The sequence below is a fragment of the Malus sylvestris genome, chromosome 11 (genome assembly GCF_916048215.2).
Source record: "Malus sylvestris chromosome 11, drMalSylv7.2, whole genome shotgun sequence".
Taxonomy (NCBI): Eukaryota; Viridiplantae; Streptophyta; class Magnoliopsida; order Rosales; family Rosaceae; genus Malus; species Malus sylvestris.
This window is the reverse complement of record NC_062270.1, coordinates 16870443-16895161: the sequence shown is the minus strand read 5'-3', so window position 1 is coordinate 16895161 and position 24719 is coordinate 16870443. Positions and strand designations below refer to the sequence as shown.

The 24719-nt window shown below is 35.8% G+C and overlaps 1 long non-coding RNA gene across 1 annotated transcript; it reads left to right on the top strand.

The window, feature by feature from the left end:
• The first annotated feature begins 19174 nt into the window (after positions 1 to 19174).
• LOC126588394 (uncharacterized) lies at positions 19175 to 23084 on the top strand. The gene is made up of 2 exons (XR_007611446.1): positions 19175 to 22573; positions 22777 to 23084. It is a non-coding gene; the product is annotated as an uncharacterized LOC126588394 (long non-coding RNA).
• Positions 23085 to 24719: the final 1635 nt, after the last annotated feature.

Below are 24719 nucleotides of genomic sequence, written 5' to 3'. Positions count from 1 at the left end.
GTTCACCAATCTACTAGGCTTTGAATTTCATGGGTAATGTTTTGTTTTTGAATGCATGAAAGCATGATTCCGCCTTTTAATTGTTAAATGCATGCTATAGATGTTATTCAAATGAACATGTTTTCACAAAATCATCCTTCAATACATTGCATAACTGAAACAATCTCATACCTTTAATTATGAACTTACCTGGCACTTACCTGTGCGTCCACAGCATCAATCATAATTATATGCAACTACTAATGCATAATGAAATAGACAGATACTTCATGGCATTTCAAAAATGTATAATCATTCAAATTTATTTTCTGGGAAAAATATCAAGTATATAAGTATACACGGAAAACCAAAAGCCCATTCATTGATATGTCGAAGGGACGTAGCCCCCGAGCCTCGATTGATGGGTCTCGTCCTCAGGATAGGTCTTACCTATATGTGAAATAACTGAATAAACGTTACTTAAAGCACATACACAAAACTAGGAAATAACTTCTCATACAATGTTCAAATGGGGTATTTGAATATACCAACATGACCTACTCAACCTCAGAAGCATCCCCATATTTTTTGAAAAATTTTCCAACCACCCAGGCACCCTCACGCTAGGCACGTGCCTGGCACACCAAACGGATTCCCTAATGGCATTAGGGAATATTCCGTTAAATATAAGCATATGCCATTAAAGTTACTTGACGACGTCAGAATATTCCGTCAACTTTGACGGAATATTATCCTCCTTCTTCCTTGGTCGCTGGAGTCCTGCGCAGGTCGTTGCTACACTCGTCGGAAACTGGGAAATTTTAAAACTTCAATATCTTCTTCATTTCTCAACCAAAATTCATGAAATTTAAACCAAATTGAAGCTTAGGATGAGAGGAACAAACCCTTATCAAATTCATGCCTTGAAATCCATGGGATTTCACTGGAGAAACCTTGATAATCCGGCTAGAATTGAAACTTGCCAAAATCAACTTCCCGACGTCCAAAACACTTCATTTTTCTTCTTCGAGCTTCGCGAAGACGTTCTAAAGCCTCCTATGATCTTAAAACTCCTTGAAAACTTCAAAATCACAAGTGCATGAACAATACACAAAATCTGGGATTTTGGGTTCTCGGGTTTTACGGGTTCTCACCTCGAACTAAAGGTATGGGTGTGTTCCTGAGCTCACAAAGAACACAAAAGCAACCTCCTTGACGTCGATATGTGGTTTGAGAGTTGAATTCAAAGAGTGACCGTACAACTTGTGCGGACAATGTATGGAAGTCGAGAGAAGGAGAGAGAGAGAGAGAGAAAGAGTCAACGGGATGGGTATGGGTGTGTGAGTGTGTGTGTGGTATAGTTTGCAGCCAACCAAAACAAAGAGAATAAAACCTAAATCCTAATTAGTTCCAAAAGTCTAGGAAAATTAGGAATTGGACCACAACCAAAAACATATCACACATATCACATCACAATGCCAAGGGTAATTTAGACATTTCACACCATTAGAGAAAATGTTTCGGGATGGGTTGTGACAGACAAAATAGGCAACAAGCCCTATAAGTACAAGACACAAATTAATATCAATTAATTAGCTAATTAATATAATTTAGGAGAAATAATTTGGGAGTTACGTTGTAAAGGAGATTTGATGAGGATAGATGAAATAGGTTTTGAATAAATACTTATTTTGATCACTTTTGACCTTGGTTGAGTCATGATTGTTCGCTGCTTGTGCGTAGAAGCTTATGTGTCCCTGAAGGGTAATTTTATATTTTTAACCCTAGAATCCATGTGTTGCCTCCATATTTTTCTCAATTATTTTTGGTTCCACAATACCTATCTTTTATTCTATTATCACCCGTTTCTTATATTGAGGATTTGAGAGACGGATGCATTTCATAACTTTTTCAATGATTTGATGAGTTTATATTTCAATTCGTTATTCATATATTATCTTAGTAAAAATAGACAAATTCAAAACTATTATGACACTCAATTGCAGTGAATAAAACAATGTTTCAAAAATAAAAATTACCATTTAGTCCAACAGTCATACAATTCAAATTTGGGTGGTCTTTGCTATAGAGAAGACGTAAAAAATAGACGGTTGGATCGTTGAAAGGCAATTTAGAATGAGCCATTTGAAGATATTTGAGAAACTCCTCAATCAGCTCACTAAATTTATTAACATTGAGTTTTGGTTGTGGGTGAATAATAATTGTGTGTGGGGTTGGGTTGAGTTGGGTGCGTTAAATACTTAAATCTTTTTGCTAACATATGATTGGTTTCTACTGCAATGAAATGGTTGTAATATATTTTTTGTGAGTGAAATAGGAGGCAGCTTTGTCAAGGACGATTTTAGAAATTTGACCTTGCTTCTCATTTTGATCCATCAGTTCTAAAATTGATTATTATTGTCTTTGGATTTTACCACAACACATTAACCCACACCCTCTATTTCATCAATCCATATCGTCTATTTCTCTAAATATTTCTATTAATTTACAAATGTAGCACACTATGAACCTATACATTCAATTAAATAACACCACGTGAATTATATAGTTAAGGGATATGAAGTCTCATTTGAAGCTTTAAACAAAGGTGCTATTGAGATATTGCACCCTTTTGGCATCTTGTACACATTCTCAAATTTTGTTCTTTGGTTCTTCTTCTACTTCTTATTTGATGCATTTTAATATGGTATATTCGGCCCTAGAAACTTTATTTAATTTCATTCACTGGCACATAATGGCGGACAAGGATTGTCTGCCCTCCTATTTTTGGTGCCCTCTCATGCCCTCCTGTTTATGTGGTCACGGTTAAATCACGTCAACATTTTATATTACTATTCATTTTTGTCTTATTATCTTTATAAAACAACAATATAAAACGTTAACGTGGCTTAACCGTGACCACACAAAACAGGAGGGCATGAAAGGGCAACAAAAATAAGAGGGTAGACAATCCTTGTCCCATAATGACAGTGCCAACATGACGCGCAAGGGACCACTTGTCAAAATATTCATTCCACCTGCCTTCTGACAACAATAAGTTTCTGGTTGAAGACTAATATGTGTGTCACGGGCTATACTATTTTAAATAGTCTATCTTTTTTAAGCGGATGAGAGGTATGGCACATGATGTAGAAATTCAAATTAAATCATGCAACAAAAGATTTTCACAACAAAGTGACGGGGTATTTAATTATAAATCGCACCAGAATTCAAGAAGACAAATACAATATGAATGTAAAGAATGACCTAAACTTGCTAAACTATCAGCGAAAAAATTCGCTTTTCGGAAGACATGGAAAAAATTTATGGGCTTAAAGTTATGAGCAAGGTTTAGAACACTATTGATGCGATCAATAAGAATTTTTAAGTCACTCTCAACAACAATTTATGCCGCGCCCTGATAGCTTGCATAAGTCCACGACGCAGCGTTATAGCTTCGTCAAGAACACATTAAAAGGACCAAGAGGCAGCTTTAACAATCAAAGCTCACCATTTTGAGATCGAATAATGAAACCTGCAGCTGCAGAATCATTCAGAAAAGAACCATGAAAATTAAGTTTCACATGATTATGTGCAGGGGGATAAGATTCCAACAGATAAAAGTGGAAAAATTAGAACAAACAGTGTTTACAGAAGTATTTAAGAAATTGAAGGTGACGAGCTTAAACTCTTTCCAGAATTTGGTGACAATCAAAATAATTTTAACAAGATGGAGGGGTAAATTTTTGAACAACTATTGTCTTTTTATTGTTTTTCAGTAAGTGATAATTAAAATGAACATAACAAGAATAAGATCATGTTAATGTTTTTTTTTCTTTTTTAAGTACATCGATATTTTTACACTAGGAGGAGGGAAAGTTCGGTTAAGCCACACAATGGGCAGCCTAATTTGGTATCGAATTCGTCATCCACGAGATTCGAACCTAAGACCTCTCACTTCTAAGCGAATAGGAATATCACCAGATGTAGTACTGAGTGGCAAGATAATGTTAATGTTAAATAAGTATCAATCTTTGAGTGATCAATTTTTTATCTTTTACAGGTACAAAAGGTGTCGACTTTATTCCAACCCCGATGGTTTTAAACACATCCTATGTATTCCAAAGGGTAATGTTAAGGAGACTAAATTTGTAGATAAAATTTGCAAACTAAATGATGTGTCGCCAATAGAAATTGGCACATTATTGTATTTTGTGAATTGTATATTCAACATGAAAGAACAAAGTACAAGAGACAACCAATATATATGTGCTAGAGCGAAGAATTAAGACCTCCTACCCTTCCTTGATTTACGCCTAAAGCTAACAAAACAAGTAAGATACACATCCCTTGAATTAAGGGAATTGACAACAAGGGAGAATTGGTGATACTCATCTCAAGATGGCAGAAACCAACCACTCTGCACGGTACATCACACTATCACCCTAAAACTAGGTTAACAACTTTGTACAATGGACATACAACCTAGCCCTAGTTGACATACTTCTTCCAAAACTCCCCCTCAAGCTGGATCAAAGGGATTAATTGATCCAAGCTTGAACAAAAAATACTGAAAATCAGCAGATGTCAATCATTTTGTGAAAATATCGCAAGTTGATCATGACTGCATGTGTAGTGAGTATCGATCTCCTTGGACTGAACTTGATTTTGAACGTAATGACAATCAACTTCAATATGTTTAGTTTGCTCATGGAATACAGGATTCGATGCAATGTGCATCGTAGCCTGATTATCACAGTGTAGGGACATGGGTTGTTGATGAGAAAAACCTAAGTCCAACAGAAGGCTTTTGAGCCAAATAAGTTCACAAGCAGTCGACACCATAGCAGGATACTTTGCCTCTGCGCTAAAGCATGCAACAACACTTTTTTCTTGCTTTTCCAAGTAACTAGGTTGCCTCCCACAAATGTACAAAACCTAGTGGTAGACTTGCAATCGAGAGAATTTCCTGCCCAATTAGCATCGCAACCTGAGATACGAGTATGACTATTGTTGAGCATAATAATTCCTCTACCAATGGAACCCTTGAGATAACAAAGCACACAATGAACAATCTTCAAATGATCCATGCTTAGAGAGTGCATAAACTAGCTAACAAGGCTGACATCATATGATATATCAGGATGTGTGATAGTCAGATAAATAAGTTTACCAACCATTCTTTGATAGTAGCTTAAATTGGGAATAGGATCACTGTGAGTTTTCAGCTTTAAGTTGCTATCTAAGGGGATGCGAGCAGGCTTGCAATCTATAATTTTTGCTTCGAGAAGAAGATCGATAACATATTTCCATTGGTTGAGGAAGAAACCCTTGTGAGAGTGTGCCATCTCGATGCCCAGAAAGTATTTGAGAGTGCCAAGATCCTTGATAGCAAACTTGTTGTTGAGATACTGTTTAAGAGCATTAATCTCTGACATATTATCACCTGTCACAATTAGATCGTCAACATAAATGAGCACAACGAGTTTGCCCACTGAGCTAGAGTGAACAAATAGGGGAATCTGCATTACTTCGACAAAAACCAACCCTCTCTAGAACATGACTGAGCTTGGCATACCATGCACATGGACTTTGCTTGAGACCATAAATGGATTTATGAAGCTTGCACACCATTTATGGGTTGTTTGATTGAGGATGACTTGGGGGAAGCTTCATGTAAACTTCTTCTACAAGTTCACATGCAGAAAAGCATTTTTAACATCCATTTGAAAAAGAGGCCATGCATTGTTAATTGCAACTGACAACAACACCCTAACAATGTTCATTTTTTCCAAAGGAGCAAATGTTTCCTTATAATTCTAGATGCAAATTTCCACCGTCTTCAGTCTTGATGAAAATGCACTTGCAAAACAATCAACACCTTTGATCAGAGACCTAAGCCTTACGCACCCATAAGGTTGGGGGGGGGGGGTTAGCTCAACGGATCTCCGATGCCTAAGTTAGTTTCTATAAGAGAGTAAAGTGTTTAGGGCTTTTATAGGGTTGCAAAAGCTCTCAAAATTTGGTAGAATGTGGGGTATTTATAGGGCTAGGGCTGGCCATATAGTGTTTAATGGAGAGATATTCTCTAAATATTCCTAAGATATTTAATAGGAGATAATATCTTGAGATAATAGGGTAATTATCCCTAATTGATTTAAATTATGATTACTTACTTGATTGGAGTCAATCTTCAATTAGGAATATATTAAAGATAGGATTTGGGTAATTAATCCTTATCTTTAATTCTTTGCCAATGGCAGGTGAGCTGTGGCCAGTTGTGTTCAGCTGCTGAGACCTCCAGGGGTGTGAGCTGCGTGTGGGAGCATCTAAGAAGCCTGCCATTTATTGAAGGCAATCTTGTCTTTCTTGAATAAAAGTTCACGTGTTGCCTCTAGAATTTTTTGGATTATTTTAGGCTCCACAATAATCAACCCCATAGGTTTATGTAAAACCTCAAGCAACCAAGTGAGCCTTATTCCTTTTGATCGTGCCATCCAAATGAAACTTTGTTTTGTACACCCAACGGCTCCCCCATTGCCTTTTTTCCTTTTGGAAGTTTCACTTTGGTCCATGTGTTATTTTCATGGAGAGCTTGAAGCTCTTCTGCCATAGCAATTCTCCACTTACTATGAAGATTGGCTTTTTGAAAAACTTTGTGGTTCCCGATCCTCATTAATGGCACTTAGGAATGTAGAAAAAGAAGATGAGACTTTGCTATAATCAATAACATCAGTCACGGAATACCTGGCAGTGTAGGTCACATAATCATGCAACTTGGATGGAAGTTTCCTCTCACGTGCAGGATTGCGACGAATTGGAGGAGATTGAGCTATAGGTAACTAAACAATATCATGGTTGGAAGGATCACTGGAGGGTGCAGGTTGAGTCTCTGATGAAAAAGAGGCTTCATCTTTAAGATTTGACACCGAGTGAAGATTGATCACTAGGAATGCATGTTGTATCTTCTCCATTTGGATATCAAATTGGAATAAATCCAGCAAATGCTCCCCCTGTCTAGAATAATCCAATGATTGTGAGAAGTAAGGAACATGTTCTTCAAATTTAACATCCCTTTTTGGGTAGATGAATAACCTAGAAAGACACATTTGGCAGCCTTTAGGTCTAGCTTGTCACAATTTTGTGCTTGAATGTGAACAAAGCCTGTACACCCAAGGACTCTCAAATGGGATAAGTTCATCTTTCTATTTTTTAAGACCTCATAAGGTGATTTAAAATTCAATACTTTACTAGGCAATTTATTGATGAGATATGCAACAGTAAGGACTCATTGGGACCAAAATTTCTTAGGCACATTCATGTGAAACATAAAAGCTCTAGTCTTCTCAAGTAGATCTCTATTCTTCCTCTCGGCCACCCTATTTTGTTAGGGTGTTCCAACACAACTTGTTTGGTGTAATATACCATGTGTGCACAAGTAGTGTGACATGTTATGGGACATATATTCGGTCCATTATATGATCGTAAAACATGAATTTTTGAAGCAAATTGTGTGGTTACAAGTCTATGAAAATCTTGAAAAACTTCCATCACTTCACTTTTAAATTTCAAAAGGTACAACCAAGTGATCCTTCTGAAATCATCCATAAAAGTTACAAAATATTTGTATCCATCAAAAGACCCTAGGATTGGTCCCTAAACATCGGAATGCATGATTTCAAAAGAATTACTAGCCCTAGACAAAGAGGGAGTAAATGGTAATCTAGTAAACTTAGAGAAGTGACAAACATCACAAGGACTTGTAACTTTGCATAGGTTTGGAAACAAGGTGGATAGGACTTTTTCAGAAGGATGTTTTAGTCGTTGGTGCCAAAGTTGTTGTTCTTGAGCTAAGCTTGAAGCGACTTGAAAAACCTTGGGAACTTGAATATGCTTGGAAAGATGGTAAAGACTATTTAAGAAAAGTCCTTCACCAATCGTCTTCTTGGTGACTACATCCTGAAAAATCACATTTTTTTGGAGAGAAAATAGCAAGACAATTTAATGAGGTTGTGATCTTGCTAACATATAAAACTTGAAAAGGGAATGAAAGAGCATAAAAAGCCTTAAACTCAACATCACTTGAGATCAAATGCGTTTTTCCTTTTCCTACAACCATTGCATTTTTGCCATTGGCAACTTACACTTGAGATGGAATTGAAAGTTTTTCAAAATTATGCAAGTTTGTAGACTTGTTAGTCATATGATCAGTGGCTCTTGAATCTATAATCCAATAATTATGCACATTACCAATGTTGAGAGCAGTTGAGAAGGAGTGTAAGATACCTGGGATGTCCGATTGTACCACGCCTTTATTTCTAGCCAGAAAGCCAATAAACTGTCCTAGTAATGCAGTTTGATTGTTGTCACACTAATTTGGTGGTCTTTCACTATCTTCAATACCTTGTTTCTTGTGAAGAAATGCAGCAAACTTGTTGATCAGTGCGGCTGGATTAGTGGTGAACTTCAATGCTTCCTCGGAAGAAGTTGTGGCAACATGATTTGCCTTGTAAGAAGGGTTGTACAAGCCTTTAGAGTCACATTTGTTATCCCTAGGAAACTTTGGTTTTAGGTCTGGATGAAGAATCCAGCATCGGTCTTTTGAGTGCCCACCATCATCACAATGGCTACATTTTAAGCCAGTTTTCTTTCCTTTATAACCCCTATCCTCAACAAGTTTGTGTTTAGAGAAGCCCTAACTTCTGGTATATTTTCCTTTACTTCCAAGGTGACCTTCCTTCCAACCTCCTCTCTTTGAATTGTGGCACACACACTTGAAAAGGAAGGTAGGTCGGGATTCATGAGGATATGGCTTCTAAGATCTTCGAATTTAGGGCTCGGGCTTGCTAGGAGTTGGAATATTTTATCTTCCTCGGCTCTCTTAGTTAGCACAGCAGCGTCGATGGTGTGTGGTCGATACACATTCAACTCGTTACACATAGTGGTTAGCTTTCCAAGATGTTGCACAAATGGCCTCCTTTCCTATTGCAAGCCAACAATATCCTTTTTCAACTGAAACACACGAGCCGCATTGTTTTAATTTCCATACATTTCCTTGAGATTTTTCCAAAAAGTCATGAAGGATTTAGTATAGCTGAAAATTTCTGCAATCTTACGATCTATGGAATTGAGTATCCATGACATGACCAACTGGTCTTTGCATAGCCAAGCATCATAATCCAGTAAGGTAATCTCAGGCATTGGGATAACACCGTTGACATAACCAATCTTTGATCATCCTCCCAGAGCAAGAGAAACTGCTCTCTCCTATGGAAGGTGGTTAAACTCATGTAGCAAGACAGAACTAAGACATTGATTTGGGTTGATATCAACATCTGAACGTGGTGATGATGGAGCAATATGGGAGCTGTCTCCTTCCAAATTCATTGAGCTCTCTTCAGCCATGTTTGAAGGACAAGAAGAAGCACACAAATCTCAAGAAAAACCAAAGAGACATGCTGGTTTGGGTCACTGCTCTGATACTATATTGTATTTTGTGAATTGTATATTCATTATGAAAGAACAAAGTACAAGAGACAACCAATATATATGTGCTAGAGGGAAGAAACAAGACCACATACCACTCCTTGATTTACGCCTAAAGCTAACAAAACAAGTAAGATACACATCCCATGAATTAAGGGAATTGACAGCAAGGAACAATTGGTGATACCCATGCTCAAGATGGAAAAAACCAGCCACTCTACACAGTACATCACACTATCACCCTAAAACTAGGTTAACAACTTTGTGCAATGGACATACAACCTAGCCCTAGTTGACATACTTCTTCCAATACACATTTATCAACCCTTAATTAATAATCCAATCATGAACTTCCATGTTATTTAGTATATAAAGTTGTCTTCAAATTGATCTCCCTAGCATTACCCATATTCCAAAACATCTTCCACCTTAATTAATTCTTCATATAATTCAAGACACTACAAGAAAAATATACGACTTCTAAAATCATCTTGTAGACCCGTATTCCACACGGCACGTCTTGAGTTTGATTTCTGGTACTGGTGAATCACACGATGGTAACCAAGGGGAGGCTAAAATGCCTTTGTAAGTCTTCCTAGCCCATCGAAGATTGAACTGCCATGATAAGCTTCTAACTAATCCCTTTTTTTATTTAAAAAACAAAATCATCTTGCAAAGACCAACGTTTAGAAAGATTATAAGGACCATTGTTACAATTTTGATAATAAAAAAAAATAAAAAAATTCAAGACAAGATATTTTAGAGGAACGCAACAAGCAATCATGACTCATGACGCAATTGATGCAACAAAAAATAAAGGTCACTCGTGTTAACTACATTGCAAAAGATGAAGAATTGGTACAGAGGAAGAGAAAGAATTGGTAGAGAGAAACAAATGAGATTGTATTGATTGATTAGAGAAAATGTATACAAATGAACTTAAGAAAATGATAGCTATACAATCCCTTATATAGCCATATATCCTAATTACAATAATACCCTTCTAACTATATTAACAAATTCAATCACTAGAATAATGCCATGTGACATTTCTGTTATATCAGTTATTACTCCCCCTCAAACTAAACTTGGAGTATCCAAGCAAACTTTGAAGTAGCCAAGTATTTTAGATTGATCTGGAACTGTGAGAGCAAGATATCTGCCATGCTTCAAGAATTAACCTGTTGCAAACAAGAAAGCACCCACTGACACCTTTGTAACTGCTGATAAAAACCAAGGAGATTGACACTCCTAATAGCTTCCTAAATCTTCCCATATACCAAAATTAACCAAGGAGAATGACACTCCAAGAAATCAAATCAACCAAGGAGATTGACATTCCTGATAGCTTACTAAATCTTCCCAGATACCAAAATTAACCAAGGAGAATGACACTCCAAAAAACCAAGTCAACCAAGGAGAATGACACTCCAAGAAACCAAATCAACCAAGGAGATTGATACTCCTAGTAGCTTCCTAAATCTTCCCATATATCAAAATTAACCGAGGAGAATGACACTCCAAGAAATCAAATCAACCAAGGAGATTGACACTCCTGATAGCTTACTAAATCTTCCAGATACCAAAATTAACCAAGGAGAATGACACTCCAAGAAACCAAATCAACCAAGGAGATTGACACTCCTAATAGCTTTCTAAATCTTCCCATATACCAAAATTAACCAAGGAGAATGACACTCCAAGAAATCAACCGAGAAGATTAACACTCTTGATAGTTTACTAAATCTGTTATAAGCTTCTGAACAATTCAAACCCAATAAAGAGATAGTAGAATTTCAATGAGGTAGAGAGACAAAATTGGACACCATAAAAATTGCACAGTTCATGGTTCGCAAATCCAGCAAACCAAATGAAGTCCATGACAAACACTGATCTTGAAGCAATGAAGAATCTTGAACCCAAATATCCCAAATATCACACTAATATCCTAGAAAAGATTCACAAAAAAGATGAAAAAGCGGAGTGTAAATTCAATATACCACTCTTTGGCTATTGGCCTTGTTAATTGACAAAATAGCGAACATTTTCTTACTGAAACATTTAATCAAACAGATTATGTGCACTGTGAAAACCAGAAATCAAGAATCTGATAAGAACTTCAATCTTGAGCCAAAGCACGCAGAGGAAGCAAACAAAAAATCTTGGTGAATCAATCTACCAACTAGCAGCAACCATGGCTTTCCTTTCTTGCTTTTCAGTATTTGGAAAAGAAATTCAATAAAACTCCTGCCTCCAAGCTTTCTAGGTTTTCTTAGTTCCTCCAAAATCCTAGTCTCTCAATAAAAAGAGAGGTTAAAGGACGACACCGTCGCTGTCCGCCTTGACAGAGCCGCCACTTCATCTTGGCTCTCGGTTTTGGTCTTGCTTGCTTTTCTAAACTTCCAATTTCCACTAATCTCACAAGCCCTAATCCCCCTAAATTGCAATGGCCCCTAAACCCTCCAAGGCCGACAACCCAATTCTCAGAGGAATTCGTTTGTATAGATATCATAGGATGAGCACCACAGTACATAGAACTCCCAAATTTGATAGGCAGTCATTGTTTTTCCAAGATTTAGCTTCACCCGTATCGTCCTGAAGAGGAAAAATTTCAACTTTAGGCTAGGCAGCTGCAGTCTCTACTCTATGGCGCGAGAGTGGTGGGGGATCGGATCAAATCGAGCAATTTCTCTACTTCCCTTGAAAAAGATGAACCCATATCAAATCGAGATCAGAGACCAGTGGTGAAATCTCAATTCATATCCTAGAAAAATCAACCCAAGAACAATTGCGGAAGCATAAAAAATCTAATGAAAATTTGAAGAGAAACTAAACTAGAGAAGGAAGAAAAAAAAATGTGAACTACTAAGAAGTGGAACCACCAGAATCCATGGCATGAGCCTGATGACTCTGATACCATGTTAACTACATTGCAAAAGATGAAGAATTGGTACAGAGGAAGAGAAAGAATTGGTAAAGAGAAACAAAAGAGATTGTATTGATTGATTAGAGAAAATGTATACAAATGAACTTAAGAAAATGATAGCTATACAATCCCTTATATAGTCATATATCCTAATTACAATAATACCCTTCTAACTATATTAACAAATTCAATCACTAGAATAATGCCATGTGGCATTTCTGTTATATCAGTTATTAACTCGAAGACTTGACTTTTCGTTGTTAACTTCATATATATATAAACGTGATACTAATACTGTCGCAGACAAAACTATACATGATAATGATACCATTTATTAAGATAAAGAATTGATTTAGCATAGACACCTAATCCACATTCTTATTTGACTAGCCTTCATGCACACACGCGACTTATACGTTTTAAATGTATTTATATGCGTAAATTGACAAAATGAAAGTCAAATATTTGAAGTAAATGAATAATCTTAGATCATGCTAGAAGAAACCCCTCATAAACCAATTAAAGCAGTTGAATTCACATAATAAAATTGGTCTCTATAGAATTCACATTATTGCTAGCCCATTGTGAGGCTAAGTCCACCCCCTTCCCCTTAGTGTAGATAATATCGTTTGTTAAAAAAAAAAACAATCGTTTGACAACTAATTTAATCACATTGTTATCTGCGTGCGAAAGACCTTTTTTATAACTGGCATTACACGCCTCTTAAGATGTTTTGAACGTATTTAAAAATAGAGAAAATAATATTTAATAAACAACTAATTGAATCACATTTTTACTAGCACATTGTGAGGATAAGCCCACCCCCTCCCCCGTAGTGTAGATAATATCGTTTGTTAAAAAAAAATCATTTGACAACTAATTTAATCACATTATTATCCGTGTGCGAAATACCTTTTTATAACCTGCATTACACGCCTCTTAAGATGTTTTGAATGTGTTTTAAAATAGAGAAATTGAATCACATTATTGCTAGCCTATTGTGAGGTACTAAATAAAATAAATAAATAAAATAAAAAAAGCACAAAAAAACTAATTAAAATGACGAAGGCATTTTTTAAATCATGGCGTGGTATGAACAACTTACACGTTTTAATTGTATTTATATGCGTAAATTGACAAAAGGAAAGTCATTTATTTGAAGTAAATGAAAAATCTTAGATCATGTTAGAAGAAACCCCTCATAAACCAATTAAAGCAACTGAATTCACATAATAAAATTGGTCTGTATAGAATTTACATTAAGAATAGAGAAAATAATATTTAATAAACAATTGATTGAATCACATTATTGCTAACCCATTTTGAGGCTAAGCTCATCCCCCTTCCCCTTAGTGTAGATGATATCATTTGTTAAAAAAAAACAATCATTTGACAACTAATTTAATCAAATTATTACCTGTGTGCAAAAGACTTTTTTTTATAACCGACATTACACGTCTCTTAAGATGTTTTGAACATGTTTAAAAATAGAGAAAATAATTTTTAATAAACAACTAATTGAATCACATTATTGCTAGCCTATTGTGAGGCTAAGCTTACCCACTTCTCTTTAGTGTAGATAATATCGTTTGTTAAAAAAAAAACAATCATTTGACAACTAATTTAATGTAATTTAATCACATTATTAGCCGCGTGCGAAATACCTTTTTTATAACATGCATTGCACACCTCTTAAGATGCTTTGAACGTGTTTAAAACTAGAGAAAATAATATTTAATAAAAAACTAATTGAATCACATTATTACTAGCCCATTATGAGGCTAAGCCCACCCCCTTCTCTTTAGTGTAGATAATATCATTTGTTAAAATAAAATAAAAACAATCATTTGACAACTAATTTAATAACATTATTATCTGCATGCGAAAGACTTTTTTCATAACCGACATTACACGCCTCTTAAGATGTTTTGAACGTGTTTAAAAATAAAGAAATTGAATCACATTATTGCTAGCCTATTGTGAGGTATTAATTAAAAAAAAACACAAAAATTTTCATTATTAAAAAAATACTGTTAAAATAACGAAAATGCCCCTACCTTATTTGATGCATTATTTTGAGATGCCTTTGAAGTTTTTTGTCTTGGGAGCATTGTTGTCCAAATAATTTTGTTGAAGCTTGGTGACCCCAAAATCACTATTCACCTTTTCCATTGGCTTTATACATAGAAGATATCCATAATTTTCATTGACTATAAAGATATCAAATCAACTCCACATCTGTGTTTAGATGTGGGTTTTAAGAGTTTCAAGGAATATATTGATGTCAAATTTTTAAGTAATGAATCACAAAATGTCATATAGAAGAGATTAGAAAAACTCTCAATAAGCATTACATAGGCATATAAGAAAGATTTGGTAATTCCTCTTTTGGGAGGTATCATTTACAAATCCCTCTCACATGCCTTTACAATATTCAGTGAGAACTTCTATTAGCCCTCTATATAACATTTTATGATTCATTACTCCATAACTTTGCATCAATCTCTTAAGACGTGTAATATCCCCATCCAAACATGGCCTATAAGTTTTCTCGAACCTATTGCCGTTTGTTGTTCGAGTCCATGCACTCTTAATATGTAAGTTCTTTATGGAAACCAATTTCTACATTACATATTTTAGCCTCTTACACACCCATTTTTATTTTTAACAATTAAATTGATTAAATCAGATGGAAATAAACATGATCAAATAAGAGTGTGTGAGAGACTAAAAAATATGTGTGTAAATCATCTCCCTTCTTTAATCATTACCAGTTCAAGAACGTCAAAAGATAAGAGTATAATTAAGATTTACGTTATGAATGACCAACACTCTAAACATAATTGAGATCTTTTCCAGCTATCTGTGTCTGCAGCAAATGGACCCGGATCTCTCTCGCTTCAACGGCTCAAATCTCCAGATCCTTGAATTCCAAACAAAGATATCTGAAAAGGTTCTCGATTCCAATAGACACGGACAATGCTAAACAGTAAACAATATGTCTAATTGTCTGTATTTAGTTGAGGCTAATTCCAAATACTGTAGCTTCGTAGTTCTTCATGTATATGTCCATAGCCAAACATTCTTTGTTGAGGATTTTCTCTGAAAAGAGTTTGCTAAGTGTAATTTCCTTCTTATTGTATGCCTATTTGTATATAAGGAAAAATGATATGGCACTCTTTGATCGATATGCTTTTCAGCTAGGGAGCGACATATTCAACATTTTTGAGTGATCAATCTTAATTTATTTGACAATCAAATAGTAATTGTATTACATATATATATTGACATGAATCATATATGACCGTTAAATAATAATTATATTAAATATATGCAAGTATTATAGCTAATATTTCACTTTTAATAATAAACACTACATGTAAAACAATGTAACAATCCAAAGTTAAGAGTACGTTTGAACGAGAGAGACTTTCAATATTTCTACTCATTTTACCTCTAGCTAATATTTCACATTTGAGTACCAGGTATATTATAATTTAGATACACTTTTAATAATAAATCCTGTCTTAGCCATTTTTTATGCCACCATGCATATATATAAATTATTCTTTGACTATTTATTACAATTATTGTATTGCTAATTATTATTAGAGTAATACTTGCATCATATGGAGAAAATGCGTATTTGATTCTTACGAATAGCATATTATTATTATATAAATCGCATAATTAGAATTATTTAACTTTTTAATCTTTATTGAAGAACATTTAAAAAAAATCATTCCAAAAGGGTCGTCTATCACCAAAATGTGTCATGTAAATAAACCGTAATTAATGAATATGCTAGTAGTATTAACATTGCCGACTTGTTCTGTACATTTGGATGCATGCATGATCTTCAATTCGAATAATTTTTCATAAGATTATGAGTTAAATGATGATTATTGTAAACATTTATACAGTGAAAATATATAATACGCAATGAGTGGGATATGTGCATTCTCCTTACTAGGAATGTGAGTATTACGCACTTTAATAGAAGGGATCCCTTTTTTTTGGAAAATTTTATTTGAACACATGTAATCTCTTTCTACACCCAACTTACTCTCTAACCCCATATTACTTTAAATCAAACTATTAATATCACTTTAAACCCAAATTTACTACCTAAATTATCCTCATAAACCCACTTCAAATATAAATTTATCTTTACACCCATTTAGAAAACAAAAACACGAAATCAATATTCTAGAACTCGGTCAAGGCGTAAAGAGAGTAATATATCTTACCTATTTGTCTCATACTTAATCTTTGCTGCATATTTGCCACTGTAGTATACAAAGGCAAGGTCCTAGTGGATACTGGAAATGGTGCAGTACTCGTCAATTTGATATACAATTAAGTCGAGTTTAAATAATTGTGTCATCTCGGTGCTAATGTTTGATCCTTGCTCCTACATTTGTCAAGTTCAAGCTTAATTAATTAGAGCTAGGTATAAATTATATTCAATTGTTAAGTTATATAAAATAGACAAAGTGTAGTTTAGAAATCATAAAAATAGTTTGTTGTGTGTCAATGTTTTAATCAATTTTCGCATCCTACTTGCCCAGAAGATTAACTACTTTCACAGAAACAAGTATAAGGGTTTGGATAATACTAATCTATGTGGTAGTTGTCAGCCAAAAGCCAAGAAAATTATATATCTAGTGTAGTCTATAAATTGAACATTTATTGTTACGGACTTAAACTTAGATTAAGTTTGTGGGCAAGTGTAATAGAAAAGACGTTAATTTTGTTTCTAAATCCTAAAATTTTTAAAATCAAATGAAAAAAAACTTGCATAAATCGATTTATACCTTAGTTGGAGGATTCAAAACTTCAAAATCAGCGTGCATTGGTCAAGAAGAGCATATTTTTCTCTATGAGAGCTTTTTAAGGGTTTAGTTAGAATGAATGTATGATAAATATTGCGTGATCATAAAATTTGATGTGATGATATGGTTTGATTACTGAGTGGTTTTATTGTTAATTTTCTCTTGTATTTGATGGTAATTATGCAATAGGGTAGAAAAAATAATTTACATAATCAGTGTGAGCCCCACCATTGTTACTGAAACCTGGCGCTTGAGCGCCAAATGCCCTCAGTTCATGCCCCAGAAGTGCGCAGCGCGCGAGGCTTCAGAATGGCATGGCCCCACCTACGTGGGCATGTCGGCCACATGGGCCAGTTGAACCAATGACTCTTTTGATCCAACAGATGCAATCAACAGGCCGTTGGTTGATCCAACAGCCTACATTCAAATTATTTTTTTGTTTTATATTTATATATTTATTGAATCCAATGACTGAGATCGAATATAATCAATTCTAAAGGTAAAAAGAAAAAAGATTTAACTACCCAAATTTAAATCCTGCATCTAAAATAATTAAATTTTTTTTATTGTTTCTATTAATTTAGATGCCTTCAATAATTATTGTACTTATTGTTGCACACTTTGATGTACAATAGATGCCTTCAATATTTCAAATAGCCTTCAGTAATTTTGACAACGTACTAGACAAAAGACTTGTGACAAGAAGGCACTTCAATTTATTACTAGAAAATACCAACATTGCACACTTAAATTTAACACAAGAACACATTAATACACCAACTTAGCACATTAATACACCAACACTAACACATTAGTACACTTAAGATTATCCATCATCAATGTTCTTCTTCTCGGTGCTATTTATGCTCAACCAAATCCTTGCGGAGTGTGTCATGACCTTGAGGAGCTTGCATTCTATTTAAACGTCTCATATACTCACTCAATGTGACCCTATCTTGTCGGGTCTTGTATTGATGATTTTGAGGAAACAAAAACACTTTGAAAGTTGGAAGATTGGTGAATATGTTGTGTGATGGTTATATATTCAACATATGCTTATGTAGAGGATGATTGAAGGTTTGTGGTTAGATATTCGCATGCGTGTAGGTTAGATAATCATATGCGTGTAGGTTTGTGGTTAGATATTCACGTGTGTAGGTTTGTGGTTAGATAATCACATGCGTTTAGGTTTGTGGTTAGATAATCACATGCGTGTAGGTTTGTGGTTAGATATTCACGTGTGTAGGTTTGTGGTTTGATAATCACATGCGTGTAGGTTTGTGGTTAGATATTCACATGTGTGTAGGTTGGCTAGATATTCACATGTTTGGTGTGTTCTATGTGGAGCCAAAAATAATGAAGAAAAATATGGAGACGACACGTGGATGTTTGGGTTAAATGATAGGAGCAAATTTATGCGACTTAGTTAGCTTATTTTCTTGCATTTTCATAGTTAGTTTGTGTTTATTATAGTGTTATTTTCGTGTGTTTGTAGGTCCAAATGACAAAGTTGGCAAGAAAGTGTAATTTGGAGCATTTTGAGGCAGTTTTGGGCATCAAATGGATAACTTATGAGTGGAGCAAGATGGATGGACGAATTTGAAGTTCAAGAGACTAGGAATGTGCTGAAAAGATGAAGAAAATAAATCAAAGACAAAGAAGATAAGGAGTCAGCTCAAAAGAATGAGTCATTATCCAAAACCTTATCCAACCTTATCTTATCCAAACTAACCTTATCCTATCTTATCCTTTCCTAATCTAGCATTATCCAATCTTATCTTATCCAAATCAATTTGTGCCTTAATTCCAGCCATTTATAAGGGATAATTATGCATTTAAAATACATATTTCAGATTCTAGAAGCCTTATCTCCTCTCCCTACAAAAGTGGCACCCCAACCCCTTCTAGAACCCTTTTTCCTAGTTGTGCCGCACCCTCATGATGGTTTTTGATGTGTCATCCTAATTTCCCTTGGTTTCTGATTCTTTTAACCCATTCCACTTGGGTTTTGGAGTGCCAATCATTTTCCAATGCTACCTAGGCCGTGTCTTTTCTCCCTATAAATATATTGCTGCATCATTCATTCAGATCACCACCCTCTACCACCATTCACTATAAATTCGTGCCATATACACCCATACACATTCATCCCATTGTGCTGTTGATTTGCAAGGAGAAAGGAGAGGAGACCCTTGGAGCCCTGCTTGCCATTCAAGACGTTGGATTGTTGGAGCGTTTCTAGGTGTATTCTATCCATTGTTTTAATGTTTAAATTGTCTTTGTTTAATTGCGAACATGAGGAGCTAAACTCGTTTTAGCTAGGGGAAATTCAAAGCCATGAACATATTTGCAATATGAATTGATTACTTCCAGTTGTGATTTCATGAATCGTGAATGCAATTTACTTAACTATTTGATTAAGAACTTATTCTTGTTTGTTGATTAAGGGTGCACACTTAGTTTACATGCAAGGATTTGATGCTAAAATATAAGGGAGTTTCACCTAATCGTTATGAACTTATATTTATAAGTAGTGGAGGTTGCTAGTCACGATCGCGTTAAGTGAATTCCTGGCAGGAGTATCATGCCGTTCGTAGTTACGAATGCCTTGTCAATGCTTATGATTTTCACAAAGCTTAATGATCTTTGATTGCATCTCTATTATGCTGTCATGTAGGGAACTATTGAAGAATAATTTGGTTGCCGATGCGTTGTCCATCCAATTTAATGACTTAAGGAAAATCTGAGGGTTAATTAGTGCTTTTCACGGTTAATCTGAGGCATTGAGGTTCATGGTTTATTGGAAAAGCAACTAGAAATCATTTTGTATGCAAGTGTGTCATGTGTGGAGAAGAACCCTCTAGCTAGCCAATCACCCATATTTCCCCCAAATTTGTGTCTAATCTGTCTAAGTTTTTAATTTAATTGTCTTTACTAAATTCGTGAAAAACCCAATCCCCTTTATTTTGCTATGTTAAGTTAGTTAGAATCTGTCCAATTTGTGTTTTTAAGTGTTTTGAGTCAAGTTAAAATCAATTTTCGTCCAATTCACCCTCTAGTGTCTAGTTTGAGTCTATTTGATTGTTTTGTGCTGTTTTGAGTCTTTTTAGTTTGTTTTGAGTTCCTTGAGTCTAGTTAAGTGTTTTTAAGTCCAGTTTTGTGTTTTGGAGTCATATTTGTGTAGATTAGCCGCCCTAGTTAATCCCCGGCCTAGAACGATCCCTACTTTCATATACTACAACTATCTTAATAGGGTTTAATTTGAGTGTTAGAATATTTCACATCAAATTTTGGCGCCGTTGCCGGGGATTAGCAAATTTGCTAATCCCTTGTTTGTGTCGTGTCTTTGTGTTTTCTTTTAAGTGTCAAAGTATGTTTTTGTGTGTTTTTGCCGTACCCTCTACCTGGTTGCTTATTTGTTTTTGTTTCTTGTTTCAGGTACTAGTTTATGACTCGTAGTTCTCAACCTATTAGTGCAAACATCTTGGAGTTCGACGACGATTTTGAACGAACTTTGAGAAGAAAGAGGAAACAACCAGAACCTAATCCACCTAGTTCAAGTTTAGAGGCCGAATCTGAATTTGAAGAAGAAGAAGAAGAAGAACAAGTCATGGTAGCAGACAATCGTACAATCAAAGAACTTTCAGCCTCGGGGTTGGACAATGTTATGCCCTTTTGCATTCAATACCTCGTGGCTGCCCAAGGAAAGACCGATGAGTTCAAGTTGAAGTCAAGCTTGCAGCATCATATTCCCAAGTACCATGGGCTGTCCATGGAAGATCCAAACAAGCATTTGAAGGAGTTTGAAATGGTGTGCTCAAGCATGACACCCATCAATGTTGATGGGAGCATTCTAAAGATGAAGGCCTTTCCATTCTCTCTTATGGATAAGGCTAAAGATTGGCTATACGAATTGGCACCCGAAACTGTCATTTCTTGGGAAAGCATGAAACGAGCATTTTTAGAAAAGTTTTCCCAACTTCGAGAGTCATTCTCTTGAGAAAAAAGAATTAGTGGCAGTCAACAAAGCCAAGGCGAATCCTGTCCAGCATATTATGAGCGTTTTAAGGGTCTAGTTGCATTTTGCCCTCAACATCAAATGAAGGAGGAACTTTTACTTCAATATTTCTACGAGGGACTCCTCCCAATTGAAAGACACATGTTAGATGATTCAGCGGGAGGTGCTTTGGTTGATAAAATACCGGTGGCTGCCAAGATCTTAATTGCAAACGAGCCTTGAATGCACAACAATACGAAGGTGTTGGACAAAGAGACATCCCACGGCAACAACAAGTGAATGAGGTAAGTGCAATTTCCGAACTTCAATCTCAAATGGCTAATCTTACTATTCTTTTGTCACAGGTTGTCGATGGATCCAAAGTGCAAGGCGTGGCCATATGTGGAGTGTGCTCTATGAAGGGGTATCTTAATGATCAATGCCCTCAGTTGATAGAGAATGGATGATGGGAAAATGCAAATGTCGTGGGCTATCAAGGCTAAAATCAGCCACAGAATGATCCATACTCTAACACCTATAATCTGGGCTGGAAAGATCACCCAAACTTTAAGTGGAGAGAGCCTCAACAACCTCAACAACAAGGAGGATATAGACAGCCACCTCTTGGGCTCTATCAAAGACCATTCACACCAATTCAACCCCATCCATAATCTGCCCAAACAAACTCAGGTTTGTCATTAGATAATGATACACTTCTTCAATTACTAACTTCATTAACGCAGGGCCAACAAAATCAAGCCAAGGAGATGAGTGAAGTAAAGAAGCAAATAGGGCATATTTCAGAGTTTCTTGGGCAGTTTCGAGAAGAAGGCAAATTGCCTAGCTCAACCATTGTTAATCCAAAAGGAGGTTTTGAAACTGCCAAGGCCATCACTTTGAGAAGTGGTAAAGAGATTGGAACCAAACCAAACATGACCATAATAAGTCTAAAAGAGGAAGAGAAGTTGCTGCTCGAAGAAGAAAAATTGGACAAACCCACGGCAAGGATTGCACAACCCTTGCCGCAGCCCCCTAAACTTTCCAATTCAGCAAATTTAGGTAAGGTTCCAAGTCGGTTAATTCTAACGTTATTCCACCAAATGTGCCTTTTCCTAGCATATTTATGCAAGCCAAGAACGAAGAGGATAAAAGGACATTATGGAGATGTTTAGGAAGGTGAACGTCAATATCCCGCTCCTTGATGTATAAAGCAAATCCCGAAGTACGCTAAGTTTTTTAATAAGCTTTGTACAACAAGGAAATGGATTTGGGAGAAAGAGGTGGTACATGTGAGTCAGAATGTCTCTGCAATGTTGCAAAGAAAGCTGCCACCTAAATGCAAAGATCCAGGTAGTTTCACTATCCCTTGTGTAATTGGTAATACAAGGTTTGAACATGCTATGCTAGATTTAGGTGCATCAATTAATGTCATGCCATATTCTGTTTATCCATCTATAAATTTGGGAGAGCTTAAAAATGATGGTGTTATTATTCAATTAGCCAATCGATCTAATGTATACCCAAAAGGAGTTTTGAAAGATGTTTTGGTGTAGGTAGACCACTTGATTTTTCCTATAGATTTCTATGTGCTTGACATGGAGGATTCAACCTACTCTTCACCATCGCCAATCTTACTTGGGCGACTTTTCATGAAAATAGCCCAAACCAAGATTGATGTGGCCAAGGGAGAGACAAAACAAATTTCGAGTAGATCGAGTAGCGTACAAAGCATTTTGTATGGACAATATTGTTCCATTTGGCAACATAATCTGGACTTTCCTGAGCCTTCATTTACATCTGATTGGCAAATATTTTTGTTACCTTTACTTTTGTAATCATCAAGCTTGAGAAATATTTTCGATCTCGAAGTATTGTATGCGTGGTTGCATAGTTTGCAAGACTAATATCTCCACCATTGCTTTTGTTTTAAGAATAACCATAGTTTTTATCCATGCTCTTTGAGTAAAAGAATCATAGTTAAAAACAATTTATTCATAGTAAAAGGAAATTGAAATGCGAGCTTTAAACTACAAGTTCAGATAATAAGAGTACATCAAACAGAAATGATTCAATTAGACTGATACACTTCATTCCCTCTTTCCACAATGAAGTCTGAGACATCTAGGAGGGCTGTGTTCAATTGCCCTAATAAATCAAACACTAGATCAGGAATATCCATTGGTTTAGCCTGGTCAAGAAAATTGGTTTCGACACCCTTCTCCTTGAGGGAGACTTGATATAGGTCCACCAGATGTTTTGGGGTACGACAGGTACGCACCCAGTGCCCATTGCCACTACACGTATGGCAGACTCATTCAGGATTTCTAGGATTGTTATTCATATGAGCTTTACCTTTATGGCGATTTACATTTTTGAAGTTTGGGCCTGAATTATGCCTTGAACCCTAGTTGTAAGACTAGTTGCCTTTCTTGTTCCATCGGCCTCACCTGTGGCAACGTCCTCGTTTGTAATTATTGCCACAAGATGACGTGGTTTTCACTTCAAGGGAAGCATCATTCACTTCTGGAAATGGTGCTGATCTAGTAGGTTAGAATTGATGATTTTTCATCAGGAGCTCATTGTTTTGTTCAGCCACAAGGAGCACCGATATCAACTAATTTTACTCAGTAAAACCTCGCTCTCTATATTATTGCTGCAGAAGCACGTTGGAGGCATGAAAGGTGCTGAAAGACTTTTCCAGCATATCTTCCTTAGTGATGGTTTCCCCACAAAGCTTCATCTGGGAGCTAATTCTGAACATTGCAGAGTTGTACTCCGTAATCGACTTGAAATCGTGGATCCTCAGGTGTGTCCACTCATAACGATCCCTTAAAAGAATCATTGTTTTCTAAGTATTATATCTATTTCGCAATGCATTTCTGAGGGCTAATGCATCTTCAACTGTTAGGTACTCACTTTTCAGTCTTTCATCAAGGTGGCGACAGATAAAGATCATGGCCTTAACCCGATCTTGAGAGGATGCACTGTTTCCCTCCTTGATGGTTTCTCTAAGATTTCCTGCCTCCAGATGGATATTGGTATCCACTAACCAAGTAAGGTAGTTCTTCCAAGTAATATCCAAGGCAACAAAATCAAGTTTTGCCAAGTTCGTCATTTTCTTTTCCTAAAAGAAAAATGAGATGTGTAAGAACTTTCAATAATATGTATTCTGGAGGAATGTAGTGTTAGAACTTCTGGTTCTTACAAATTTTTCAGTTTGATCTTTAGGCCAAAATGATAAGCACTCGAAACTTTAGGCTTGAGATTTTCATAATTAATGAGGAAGGTGATTGTAACGCACTACTCTCATTGAAACAATATAACGTAGATGGGCGATTATACTGCACCACTCAAGCAGCAGAAAATTAAATATGTAGAGCAAGGTGGGCAATTATATCGCACCATCTTTGATCGTAGTTCAAGATGGACGTTTGTATCATACAATCGTTGATCGCAGTAAAATTAAAATAAATAAACACTGGGTTAGTAATCAAGA